At 41.0% G+C, this 13,316-nt stretch overlaps 2 long non-coding RNA genes, 1 other non-coding gene and 1 pseudogene across 6 annotated transcripts; all 4 read right to left on the bottom strand.

Moving 5' to 3' along the window:
• Positions 1-2,771: 2,771 nt before the first annotated feature.
• On the bottom strand, positions 2,772-2,847 carry LOC124668762 (annotated as a pseudogene).
• A 330-nt stretch (positions 2,848-3,177) lies between these two features.
• On the bottom strand, positions 3,178-3,269 carry LOC124668774. The gene has a single exon (XR_006991858.1). It is a non-coding gene; the product is annotated as a small nucleolar RNA R64/Z200 family (small nucleolar RNA).
• Positions 3,270-4,740: 1,471 nt separating this feature from the next.
• LOC124668191 lies at positions 4,741-6,512 on the bottom strand. 2 transcript variants are annotated; one of them, XR_006991595.1, is made up of 4 exons: positions 6,466-6,512; positions 5,678-5,856; positions 5,510-5,576; positions 4,741-4,794 (listed from the first exon to the last, which is right to left on the bottom strand). It is a non-coding gene; the product is annotated as an uncharacterized LOC124668191 (long non-coding RNA). The 2 variants fall into 2 exon arrangements; XR_006991594.1 differs by lacking the exon at positions 6,466-6,512 and having other exon boundaries at positions 5,678-6,013.
• Positions 6,513-6,533: 21 nt separating this feature from the next.
• Positions 6,534-12,807, bottom strand: LOC124668190. Of its 3 annotated transcripts, none has more exons than XR_006991592.1 (5): positions 12,695-12,807; positions 12,512-12,614; positions 10,063-10,225; positions 6,780-6,903; positions 6,534-6,634 (listed from the first exon to the last, which is right to left on the bottom strand). It is a non-coding gene; the product is annotated as an uncharacterized LOC124668190 (long non-coding RNA). The 3 variants fall into 3 exon arrangements; XR_006991591.1 differs by having other exon boundaries at positions 10,063-10,221; XR_006991593.1 differs by having other exon boundaries at positions 6,547-6,634; positions 6,775-6,903; positions 10,063-10,221.
• Positions 12,808-13,316: the final 509 nt, after the last annotated feature.

The raw sequence follows: 13,316 nt of genomic DNA, 5'->3' as shown, positions 1-13,316 counted from the left end.
TTTTGACACTTTCGGAAAAATAAATTACACAATGGACCTCCAGCACGGATGGTCAGATTGTCTTGGTACTCCAGCTGACAGTTTTGGAGTACCGGGTACCGTAAAAATTGCCTTACTTATAGAGTCGACTTGCAGATGTTTCAATTTTGAGAAGGGAGGTGTGAGCGGGAAGGAGATGATGGGTTGGTGCTAATTTCACTTCTCTCATGATCACCTTCCCGTTCGTTTCTTGTGGGGAGCTAGATAAGTGGCTGGGATTTACCTTGCCATGGATCGGTGACGTGCACAATACATGCACGACCGTGCTGAACCAAGTCAACTAAATTCATGGTGATTAAATGACTTGTGGTTACAGATCAGCTCTATGGAGGTATTTAATATAGACACGGATACGCAAGACGGACGGCTCGGTTCTCTCAAGGTAGTAGTTAATTTTGGCTGCCTGGCGCTCTGCCCGAGGAGACGCCAAGCTGTAATGCGCTGGGTCATAAAATTATCTTTCCTCACCTCTATACATATTGCTTGCTACATCAATCAGCCAACTGTGTAAATTCTTTTTACGGGTAAATTAGGAATTAATCAGCTCCATATCTTAACCATGCTAGCTTGTTGCTCATCGGTCGATCACTGCTCTTTTGGTTAATTCTTGCTTTTAGTTAACCACACATGTAGAATGGGCCAAAACAAAACGCAGTACCAACCGCTTCGTGACTTGTGGCTTCGGCTGAGACAATCTTGCTATGTTACTTGGTCAGCTAATCATGCTATGTTACTTGGTCAGCTAATCAAGCAAATCACACGCGGGCACTCGTAGCAGATCGATCAGGCTACATCAGCTTTCATTTACAGCTAGGCACTAGACATTTAACATGCACCACCCTATTGCATATATTTGCTACTACCCGGTCATCACATAACTGAATCATTTTCCTCTCTAGGAGCAAACTTGATTGTGGGCGACAAATTAGTAACAGAAATTAGTACTCGGGACTCAAAATTTCGGCACAACTTCTCATCTTTTTTGATCATTCACAACACGCAACAAACAACAATGTGCACACAACACAAATCATATCATTTCAAATACAAAAACCCACAAGACTCGAAAGTATGACCAGCTACTCAGTATCACCACAACTCCCTGGCCAGGAGCATTACAAAGACGACGCTACAAGTACCAAAACGGCAGTATCACACACACACACCGGCCAGCATATCAACAGCAGCCGCACCGCCAAGGCCATCTTTCCAGGACATGCCAAACTCCAAAGCGGCCAGAAACATTACGAGGACCTAAACTAGTTACTTCAGGTCGTCTTGGCCTTTTCTTCTTTACCAGAAAATCACAAAACAAGATAATAAGTATCAGATGTATAAACCGAGGACACAATAAGCAACTACTTGGAATTGGGGTGTAAATCTAAAGGAGGAAGTTATGGACGGTTTTAGAGAAAAAAAAACTCAAGCCTAGATAAACGATATGACAGCATTTGTACGCAAAATACAACATGATCCTACATATGAACAACTCTCATCTACAACTTACTGTTGCAAATAGCTAACTAGAGTAGTACTTAGGCATACAAGCACACATGGGTATATTTGATATATCTTAACTATTAATAGTTAAATATATAGTACAGGAACAGTCTCCACTGCTTCGCAGCAAATACAATCTAGCGCAAATCATGTTGACTACCACATCGAAGAAATATGAATGATGTCTACTTATCAGACAATCGATAGGTGTGTAGGATCAGCATCAATTTGCTAATATGTATTAAAAGTGGCAAGAGAAGGAACATTATAGCCAAGTTTGAAGCTATGAACCTGGCAACATACGCATTCATCGTCTATATGGGCCCCTGTATCCCAGGGCATAGAGAGGAGATATGGGTAGCACCAGAAAACTTACCAAAAACGCAGAGTCAAATGCGGATCTAACGCACTTGCAGTCCAGGTGGCACGACATTGATGAATTGAGAAGAAACATTCACGGACATGTTATATTCTAGATGTTTTCCTATTTGCAACATCATTTTGAACTAAATGCATCTTCTCTAACAAATATCCCACATGTATGGCAAAGCACTTCACAAACGAATTACTGGATTCCTAATAAGTCTATCTCATGCCATCAAGTACCTACCTGCAAAACAGTGCCGCATCGCTGCAATTCTGGACCACAACTCCCTTCAGTATACATACTTGCACCATGCCCTGGATAAATTTCCAAGTCAGCCAAACAATTTGGGAATATAAATTCTTCTTTCTATAAGCATCAATTCAGCAGTAACATAATTAGTCTTTATAAGATAGCATTAATTGGGTTGAATCACAAGAGTAGGAAATACCAAAACCCTGAATACACATTGATCTAGCAGTCCAGATCATCTCCGACAAGTGCAACCAGCCAAAAGATAGCAAATACCAAAAAAACTCTCATATTAACTAAGAACTTTAATCTCCAAGTTTAACCCAAATAAAAATAATCTGGATTAAGATAATTGAGCGAGACAACAACTAAATCAAGGAGCAACAGGTTGTTGGTTCAATCAATCTATGTAGATAGATAGATAGCTAGAAATTATGCCGAGGTGAAGAAAAAATCAAATGGAGCAGGAAATGCTAGCTTAGCTAGCTCCCCTTCGTATTACAGCAGTTGGCATTCCTCAAATGCATGCGTAAATAGCTCCTAATTTGAAGAGAATATTAGTAGATATGAACTAATAATTAATAAAACATTGCATGCTAGAAAGCTTACTGCTAATGTTCACAACTAATACTAAGAGTCAAAGGAGCATTGCTTCATCATATTGTTGCAGTTTATTCCTCATCATTTGACCCTCACAGATTTAATCATGCCTGAATAACAAAAGATGTATTCCATCTAGATAACAACGATATAAAAATACACAAGAAGATTTAAAAGGTTTGTGCAACTGTAAGCTCAGCTAATGTTCTGATAAATCATAACAAAGAGACATATCTTAAGAAAAGGGGACTCCACTCTTCAGCAAAGTAAACAAATCATGTAGACAATGATTAAAAAAATGGTGATAACAATTGAACAAACCGAGACAACACCTACACAATTCTCCCACTAGCACCTAAGAAGCATAACTGTTTGTTTACGAATAGAAACAGGCATGTAGAAACTGAGGAATGAAACCAAAAAAATAGCTCGGAATATGATATATCTTCTCATCAATGTTGTGGCATCTCTGAAGTCTGACATGCGTTGTACACATGATTCATCAGAGCCTTTTTGCAATCGTGCGTACAAAGCTGACCAATGGTAGAATGTGAGAGTGGGATATATTTGAAAACATAGACGAATGTGTAGTAAAACATCATTACTCTTGCGAGATCAAGCTATACCTACAATGAACTACCAAGGACAAGACGGTAGAAAAAATAGAACTAGATATACTACTAACACCTTGCTTACCAACACTGTTTTCAGCCCATATTTACTAATCAGTAGTAATGACTTGGAAAAATTCTCACCCTTATTACTATGTCAACCCTTATTACCAAATGCTTAACCGTGATTATTTACATAACAAGTAGTGTAGTGCTTCTGTCTCCTCTAATCTAATGCAACCTTGGATCTCTATTTTCAGAGCAAGAAGATACATTATCACAAGAATGATTATTAGCAGAGGAAAGCATGTAAAGAAGCTACATGCTACTGGCTAGCTTATGGTAAGCATCCACTTTCGAACTACTTTCGAACCTTGCATACAAATTTTGTGTAAGCCTTTGCTCAAACAAATTCTGAACCAAGTCCTGCAGTCCTGAATCTACAAACGACAGCCCCCAGAATCCATTCGTGGAGCAGTAAAAGCAGTGCAAAGGCGTTTTTTTTCTTACGCCTGTGTATCTGTTCTGCAACATGCTCCGAAGACAAGGGATAGCCGGATAGGAAGTCTCACCAGCTGCGGGGAGGTGGAGAAGACGGTCTTGTTTCCGGCGGATACCGCGGGGATGGAGCCTAGAAGCTGCGCCGGCCCAGGGCAGAGAAGGCTAACAGATGACACGGCTACCGTCGCCAGGTACTTGGCGGCGGTGAAGGACACAGACACCATCATCTCCTGCCTGCAATTACAAGATTACAATATTACAAAACTTTTCTTAATGTAGCATAAGAACATGATGTCATGGGCAGATAAAATCCTACACAGCAAAATTAGTTCTCGGATAAGTTATTTTCAGTTACTAGGAGCTAGCCTGGAGCATTCTTGTGACTGGTACTTGTTAATATGAAAAGTGAAGTGCATTTCAATGGATCAAAATACACTGAGAAAATAAATAGCATGTCAAATCACCATGGGATGAGAAATCATACTATTTTACAATCCGAATGTGATAACTTGCTTGCCAAATGCTAGCCCTGATTATTTGCATAACCAATAGTTAGAACTTATGTGTCCTCTAATTACAAGATTCTACAGAGCAATGAACTCCTTGAAAATGTTGAATTTCACATGCTAGGAGCCTGGAGCTTTCTTGTGGCATGCACTTGTTAAAACATGAAAAGCAAAGTGCATTTCAATGGATCCGATTACACTTACAAAGCATGTCAATTTCCGAAGAGTTAGAAATCATCAGAGTCAGAAGACATAACAAGTTGAGTACTATTTCTTTCTCTTCTAATCGAATGCATCAGTGGCTCTATTTTACCAACAGGAGTGACTAGAGTCACATGAATGATTTAACGAGAATCTATTTTAACAAAGGCATTATATGCTATTCCAATTTTACAGGGTAGCCTCCTGATATGCACACTATCTGCAAGTATGGATGGTATAAGAATCCATTTAGAAAGTAATGCATCCAGAAGAAAAATGGAATAAGTCTTGGTGAGCAACCACAAACAAGTAAACAACACATGAGTACACTAGCTAAAAAGAGGCGCTTTAGGACACTTGAACATTTATTTTGCCAGGTAACTCACTCATACCATTGAACATTACAAATGTCCACTTATAGTTTGTAAAGAAAAATAAAATCCTTAGCAAGTTTCAAATTTGGAGAAAATATGAACCCAACTTTGAGCATATAGCTAAAAATACTAAGGCGCCAAACAAAGCAAAACATATTTGAACCAATACCCCTTTAACTAACTATACCTCATGTACTTACAATTGAAATTCAACCGCTCAATTACTAATCCTTAAAAAAGGGATCAATATAAATAAATTACTTGGGCTTATATAAGCTAAATAAAATTGCCTGAAACCAGCAAAAACATTGCACAACACTAACCAAGTAGCTAGGTGACCAAATCCCAGCTACAAAGAAACCTCAACAGGTCAAACACCATGGCTCATGGGCAAGTGCTCACCAAAGGGGAGCCACCAGCGCTACAACCAGCATGCCATATTTTGTACGCAAAATGACATAAATAACCTGGTTTCGACGAACAAAAGGGTTCCTGCTATAACCATAACTAGGCCCCAAAGACAAAGTGTAGCATGTCAAGATGAAGCAGAAGAGGATTTACCTCCTTCTAGGCAGACCGGTGACTGCGGTCAGTTTGTGGCGCTAGCTGGATCTTCTTCAGCAAATACCTGCACTAGACACGGAGGTCCTTACCACCAAAAAGACTGAAATAAAACTGATCTCACTAGGTAAGTGAAAGGGGCGGTGCTATTCAGAGTTTCAGACTCACTTCTTCCCCACCTCGTGCCTCACTAATAGACCAAAGTCAAATGTTCCATCACCAATCTGTTCCAACACCTCGTACTTATACATGCTCATTTCCCAATCTGTGAGAACACCTCGGACTGATCCATCCTTGGGGAGTCTGCTGCTCACGCACAACAGGATAATTTGTTTCTGTTTTCAGTCCTGAGGATTAAAAAGATAGAAATATAAGTACTTCTGTCAAGCCATGGTGAATAATGTGGAACACGTGCATTGAAGTACCCGCATAACTCAATTTTTTGGTAAATAGTGAAAAAAAGTATTTTTAGAGATACCAAAACAAAATGGCTACAAGCAACATTTTTTACGAACAGGAGATGGGGGTGAGCGCACATGAAAACATAAGAAAAGACAAGTGATCCTAAATTACAAATGCAATGAAAGGGGAGCATTGGGAGATAAAACCAAAAATTTCAAAATAATTCAGAGTAAAAATATTGTTCCTATGTAATACAAATTTAAGGGAATTGGGCCCAGAACTGTATCCATTAGGTGCCATACCAAATCAGGAACCAAAAACTTCCAGCTGTGGCTGTTGTATTAGTGTTTGCACATGGTAACACAATTAAACGGTGACAGGTAGAATCAGGACATGATCATCTAGTACAAACCAAGATCTGATCCACTCGATGCTTTGCAAACAAAAATATGGTATGCATCTCACTAACAGGAAGACCCCTGAATTTTGGTTTGATCATCACAGTGAACAACACTAGAAAAAGACCTAAGAGGCTAAGAATGAAGGATTTATACCAACTCGCCAAGGCTAAGAAAGAAGGATTTATCCTGCCGCTAGGCCAAGGCAGGGGTCCTCACAGTGTGTCGACACCGCCGGTCTTGGTCCGGGGCCGCTGCGAGCAAGAGCATGGCTGTGGGCGCAAGCCACCGGCAAGAGGCACAGCTCCTCCCGCCGTCTTTGTCCCTGCATATGCACACCACAACTTTTTTACTGATTGAAACAAACTTACATCCACATATGCATATGCTTTGATGTACTGCCTATATATTCAACAGGGATAAAAAAAAAGAAGCGAAACATAGATGAAAAAGGGAGAAAGAGACCTCACCAGCAGCAGCAGCAGCTCAGGGTGGTGGCCGGTTGGAGTGGTCACCAGTAGCATCAGTAGCGTTGTCCAGGTGGAGCAAGTCGTTGTTCCTGCACCCCATCCTCGCCTTCAAAGACGCCCTGAGCTGTATAGCATTTGTGAGACACATCAACATTCTTTTCATGTGTCGACAAACAAAACATGTGACGAGAAAAGGTAAGAGAAAATGAAATATTGATATAGTCAAGGCACAATCATTTATCGTGCATATAATTGGTTTCTTCATTAGAATTATGAATGGATTGATCTCCTGAAGGACGGTTAAACATTGTTCATATAGATACAATATAAAGATTTCAGGGCTAAAGTAAATCACTTATGTCCTGTTTGGATGTATGCATTCGGGCCAGGAATTGGACTTTTGGAATTCAGGGGCCCAATTCCACCGTTTGGATGTGCTCGATATTGAGAGCCGGAAACTGATGCAAATACCAAGCTGGAAACTGATGCGTGTGTTTGTGCCCTCATGCAATACGGAGGCCTGCTGCTTGGTATCGCTCGGAATTTGCCCATCTCCCGAAACGGTACGCACCTATTTGTCCCTAGAAAATAGAAGCAAGCTCAACTGCTAGCTCAGAGGAGGCGCCATGGCGCAGGTAGGCCTCTCTCTCTCTCCCTCCCTCCCTAGCTCAGCTCTCCGGCGGAAGTCTGCACCCTCGTCCTCCCTATCGCATCCCTCCTCTTCCAACAACCCTAACCCCAAATCCCGAAGCGGGAGGCAGAATGGTGGCCGGAGGCGGAACAGCACTGGGAAGCTCAGGTTGATTTGGTATTGGGAACAATTCAATTCCAGCCCTCCAATTCATTACATCCAAACAGAGCGTTACCTCAATGGCATCAGAACGGCAAACTAGATACAAGCTGGGTAAACAAAAATAATGACCTGACACCATAATTGGGATCTTTCACATAGCTTATAGTGTAAAGAAACAATCCATTTACAGATGCACACAAGATAAATAGAAAAAAAGACAAATTTTGATGCTTTTGGAAATAAACCAGACGCTGAATCCTCTCATGTAGTACTTGGACTTGTGTTGATTGGTCTCCTGGACTACACGGGGAGCACCAATTCTAGACCAACCAAGTCTTTTTCATACCTCGCAAACTGATCAAATCCATCACTCCCAATAATTCGGTCATCATCAAAAAAATATTATTCTGTTCTAACAAATGGTAGGTAGCTTGATTGGCTCGTGATGTCCCTTGTGCAAAATAAACAAATTCTATAGGGTTCAAACATATATATGATTTTCTTATTTCACATAGATATAAATCAAGCTTTAAAAACAAATCTACGAACTATGAACATGTATCTTTACTGTCCCCTGCTGCACGCCCTCTCAAGCTCTCAAGCCAGCTTCGGAATACTAGTATAACCGTGTGAGAAACACTACACTACACAATGAAGATTTTCATTAATGAAAACATAACTGTTGCTGACACCTACTAGGCAATAGACCGGCTTCATATTTTGCCCGCTCGGGAGTGCTACTGGTCAAATCCAACTTTATATTTCCTTTTATATACCACAATTCATATTTTGCAGCTCATAATCAGTTACCAAATAAAGAGAAGTTAATGCTCATAAATTTCTGGACAAATGAATCGCAGAAATAGAGCAGGTCATAAATTAACCTTCTGCAATTCTGGCCGCTAATGCTGCCCACACATTATTATCTTGCTTATAAAGAGAAACCAGTTTATGCTTTTCCAATAGTGCTAATCATTTAAAAAATGTGAACAGGGCAGCTTTATCCGAGTGTGCTCAGTCCCTGCACTGTGATAAATATATCCTACTATCAGGACACTTCTATAAAGAATATGTCGTAGATGACTGGCAAAAATACAGGCATACAGGACTAGATGATCCTTAGTGCATGTAAATGTACTACCTCCGACCATAAATAGATGTCGGAAGTTTGACTAAATTTGGATGTGTGGATACATTTAATTTTGGGCAAATCTTTGGCATCTTTTTATGGGCGGAGGGAGTAGAACTTTCCAATGTAACCATTTCAGCTACCTATTTGAAAAGGGGCAGGAAACTTGTACAGAACTTTTACTGTAAACATGACAGCACTTGGACATCTACATGTTACGAATATTTCACACCATGTCAAATATATAAAATTATAACTGTAAACATCAATGTTTGTTTTCTGGAAATAGTAAAAGGTCGAGATACCAGAGGGTCTGACACTACTAACAAGCAGAAACGAGGCACTAGTTAGGATCATCTTGTAAGCGTATTTTCCAGAGTTAATATAGTAGCGCCCAACAAGCGATTTCATGTAGATAAACATGTCTCAGAGGTTCAAGTCGGCTTTCAGAAGCCAGCTGAAGCTTACCATTGGCAACTAATGATATCAACAAAAAAGGAGTACCAGCTAGTACAGTAAAATTGGCAAAGTAAAAAAGAGAATGGTTGACTTAACCCACGCAAATCAGCAGCATTCATACATCTACACGTTCACCAATGTGGAGTTATTGTGAACATCATGGCTTTGAAGAAAATAAAATAACCAAAACAAAAGAGAAAAGCCAGGATTAAATGTTGAATCAATCAAAGTAGAATATTTCACAACACGCAGCACCTACAACATAACCAACTTGACACAGATATTGCATTATTGGGAAAAGCAACCCAGTCTATATACATCAAGAGAGTAGAACCGGCTAGAAACAAAAAGACAAGGTGCTGCACAACTTGGAAATTGGCATAGACATGAGCCTGTCACCGGATTCGCAAAATAGCAATATAAAAATAAGTTCATACTTTGGAGAACGACATCGTAGTCTACAAATAGTTCAGTGCTTACTCACACAACTTTGGAGTTAAGACAACACATGTTAACTTCTGACATAAGTAGCAGTTACTGTGTTAAACTATTTTCAAAACTATACAAAGGACTACAATTACATACAAAGTATGTGGTGGTGTACTGGTGTATAATAGCAAAGGCCACTGATATTTTAAGATGCAAAACATATTCAGTAGGAACCGCGTGAAAAAAACAGCTTCTTTATGCCTCTTAAAAATAATCATTTTACAAATTGGGCAATGCTATGCCGCATTTTAAATGAACACAACAATAGAGGTTAAAGCATATGTTTCAATTGATTTCAGCATACGAAATCAAGCACAACAAATAACCAATGATGCCAAACACCATCACATCACAGCAAAGTAGTAAGTAAAAAACCAATCTTGGTGCAGGAGCCTCATTCAGAGCAATCATACCTCACTATGGCAGAACTGCACTCAATAAAGACATGCAGCAGCATCAAGCTTGGGTCGTCGTCTTGGTCCCGGGCAGCAGGAATGCCTGAGCAGCAAGGCATGTGGAACATGTTCGCCAACCGTCAGCACTCAGCTAGCTCCTCCCGCCGCTCAATCTTTCTGTCTTAAAATAAAAGCAATGACCATTAAACAGAGAACATTATATCCTAAATTTCCAGTCTTAAATACTCCCTCCGGTTCATATTAATTGACTCTAATATCGATGTATCTAGACACATTTTAGTTCTAGATACATCCATATTGAAGTCAATTAATATGAATCGGAGGGAGTATTCAATTTAAATTAAAACTCTCCTTCCTCTATAATATAAGCATGCACTATAACAATCCTAAAATTCGGAATTAGACATGAACATTCATTGAGTAGATGGAAGCTAAATAATTCAGTTTCACATCACGTTCCTAAAAATTTCAGAATCTTAACTAAGCAAGAGAGAAGTCTAGAACCAAAACCAACTCCAAATCCTACACAAAAGAACTAACAGAGAAACTCATATCCTAAATTGAATTAAATAAACAGAACTTATAATCCCTGGGCAAAAAATACTGTTGTCAAACAAGCTTTATGCATTAAAATAGCGGTAAATTTTCACAATTGAAATGAAATAGACATAAGTCAAAAATGATCTCAAAACATGATTCGGTAGATTCATATAAACATGTGCTAGTATTTTGAATTTGGTTTATAAATCTGCAATCAAGAGCAAATGGGCAGCAATAGCAGCATGGTCATCTCGCCTAGCTCAGACTAGCTAATTCTCCACATCACGAGATTCACAAGTCAACATTTACAGCAAAGCTGGAAACAAAGTTGGTTTCCCTTGTGATCCATCTTCTTATCCATGCAATTGATCTAGATTACCTATCACTATCAGTACCTAAGTACTAACTTTTCTATTCATGAGTGAATGGGTGAGTTAACTTCTTTTACAAATTCTGGATGCACACATAGATCTTTTTGTTGGCACACTGCAAATAGATGGTTCATAAAACCTGATGCATACAACCAGCCAACTCTTTATTATGAACAGAGATGCATATCACAAAAACCTGATGCATGAAAAAATACATTTATCATAAAAAACCAAACCAACAGTTTTCATATCAATATGTACTCAGATTTAAGTTGGGACTTGAGAGCATCAGGTTTTGGCAATGCACCGAAATTTCCAAAACCTTCACTTCAATGTTTTGAGGCTGCAAACAAGATGGCCTAATACACCAGAACAAATCCTGCGCACTTGCCAACTATTCTAGCATGTCCCCCGAAATATAACAAATGCCACAAACATTTGTAGCAAACAAGTCAGTCGAGAAAAGAATTAGACATCAGCGAAGATTGATTTTATTCGGCAGATTCATATAAACATTTAGTATTTTGAATTTGTTTTATCAATCTGCAATGAAGAGCAAATGGGCAGCAATAGCACCGTGTATGGATGCATATATCTTGATAGCTCAGACTAGTTAATCTTGCACATCATGAGTTAGTGTTTAGAGCAAACCTAAACTAAAATCGTATCTGAATGTACAGCTAGCTCACACGGAAATGGACACCAAAAATCTGAACTTTTCACCTAAAGTTCCCTACTGATCTGCCAACACGGTGTGCACAGGGTCAGTCAGACTCCGGCCAGAGTTCACAAGGAAGAAGCGAAGGTTGATCTTCGGCTGTACTAAAATCAGAACGTACTTGCAGCCTGAAGAAATAAGAAGACACGGGAATCCTGACAACATATTCTGCAAGTGTGCTATAGGGTTATCCTTCTTTTTACAGTATTTTAGTAAGGTCTTGTTGCACCAAAAGAATTAGTGTTCATTAATTGGCTTAACCTGAGTAGATGCTCCAATACCATAGCTATGCATCCACACGTATTAACTAGTTCAGCGGTTACAAGTTCTAGTTTATAACCAACACATACACTCAAACCAAAGATAATTGCTTGACATCACACAGAGGAATCAAACTTGGAGAACTACATCTATTATTTATTTCAAGATAAACCAGGGATGAAAATCAATATTACTAATCCCATTTCAGTTCTTGTTGATTCTGAAGCTATTTCCTCAAGACAGGCAAACAAACAATGTGAGTTGCCACCAGAGTTGTAAAGCAGCAATCCCAATTTGATATGGATACTATCGTGATTGGCAGATGGAGATTACGTGAAGTAGAGGTTGCACTTCCCTTATCCAACATACTGGTCTTCTAATCCAATTAAAACCACATATACACTGGCAGCATTACCACCAAAAGTAAGCAAGTTTGAACCAAATTGCACTTTCAGCCCATCAGCCCCCATAAATCCATACCAAAATGATATGCTCGTCCCTAGCGACGCCAGCATACAGCTATCCAAGTCCACGAATCAATAGGAGCTTCCCATACCTGAATACTGTTGCCCCTCCAAGGTAGCTGCAAGGGATGTGAGGGAGAAGGTGCTGGACCGACGGGACTACAGCTAGGATGCCTCGCCCCTCCTCCTGTTGCTCTACCGAGAAACAATTTTTCAGTCCAAAAAAACGAATCAGGGGAACCAAAGGAATAGGTTCAGGGCACTGGATACCATACCTGCATGTCGGCGTCCCGGATCAGGGGGCGGCGAATGCCATGGTCTGGGCCTCGGCGGAGACGGAGGTCAGAACGGCGGATCTGCGTCCCCGCGTCCGCTGGGCCGGCACCACCATGCCGGCGTGAAGCAGCCCCGGCAGGCCGCGCGCGCGACGCAGGAAGCAGATTCGACGGAGAGCCGCAAACCGTCGTACCGGTGCACGCACGCGCGCGCCGGCGACCGAGCCGCCGCGACGCAGTAGTACTTGCGGGCACCGCCTCTTTCCTTGGCGAGGCCATGGCCGCGGCAGTCGTTCTGGTGCAGGAGGCAGGGGGGAGGGGATGTAGATATGAGGGGGAAGAGCGGCGGCGGCGGCGGCGGCGTTCGATCTGGGTTTCGTTGGGTAGGGGAGGGGATCGAGTTGGGTTTCGTTGGGAAGGGGAGAGGATCGAGGGCAGCAATAGCTCGAGGACGTCGCCGGCACCGGCAACAACAGTTCCGGACAGGCGACCACCATCTCTTCTTCCTGCGGCGCGGCGAGCTCCTCCCGCCGTCCACGGCTGTCGCCCAAGGTTCTTGTCCCCAACAGCCACCAGGACGACGGGTGATCTCCGCCCTCCCTTGTCCTTGGCTCGCTCGCCA

The sequence above is a fragment of the Lolium rigidum genome, chromosome 6 (assembly GCF_022539505.1).
Source record: "Lolium rigidum isolate FL_2022 chromosome 6, APGP_CSIRO_Lrig_0.1, whole genome shotgun sequence".
Taxonomy (NCBI): domain Eukaryota; kingdom Viridiplantae; phylum Streptophyta; class Magnoliopsida; order Poales; family Poaceae; genus Lolium; species Lolium rigidum.
This window is presented reverse-complemented; position numbering and strand designations above follow the sequence as displayed.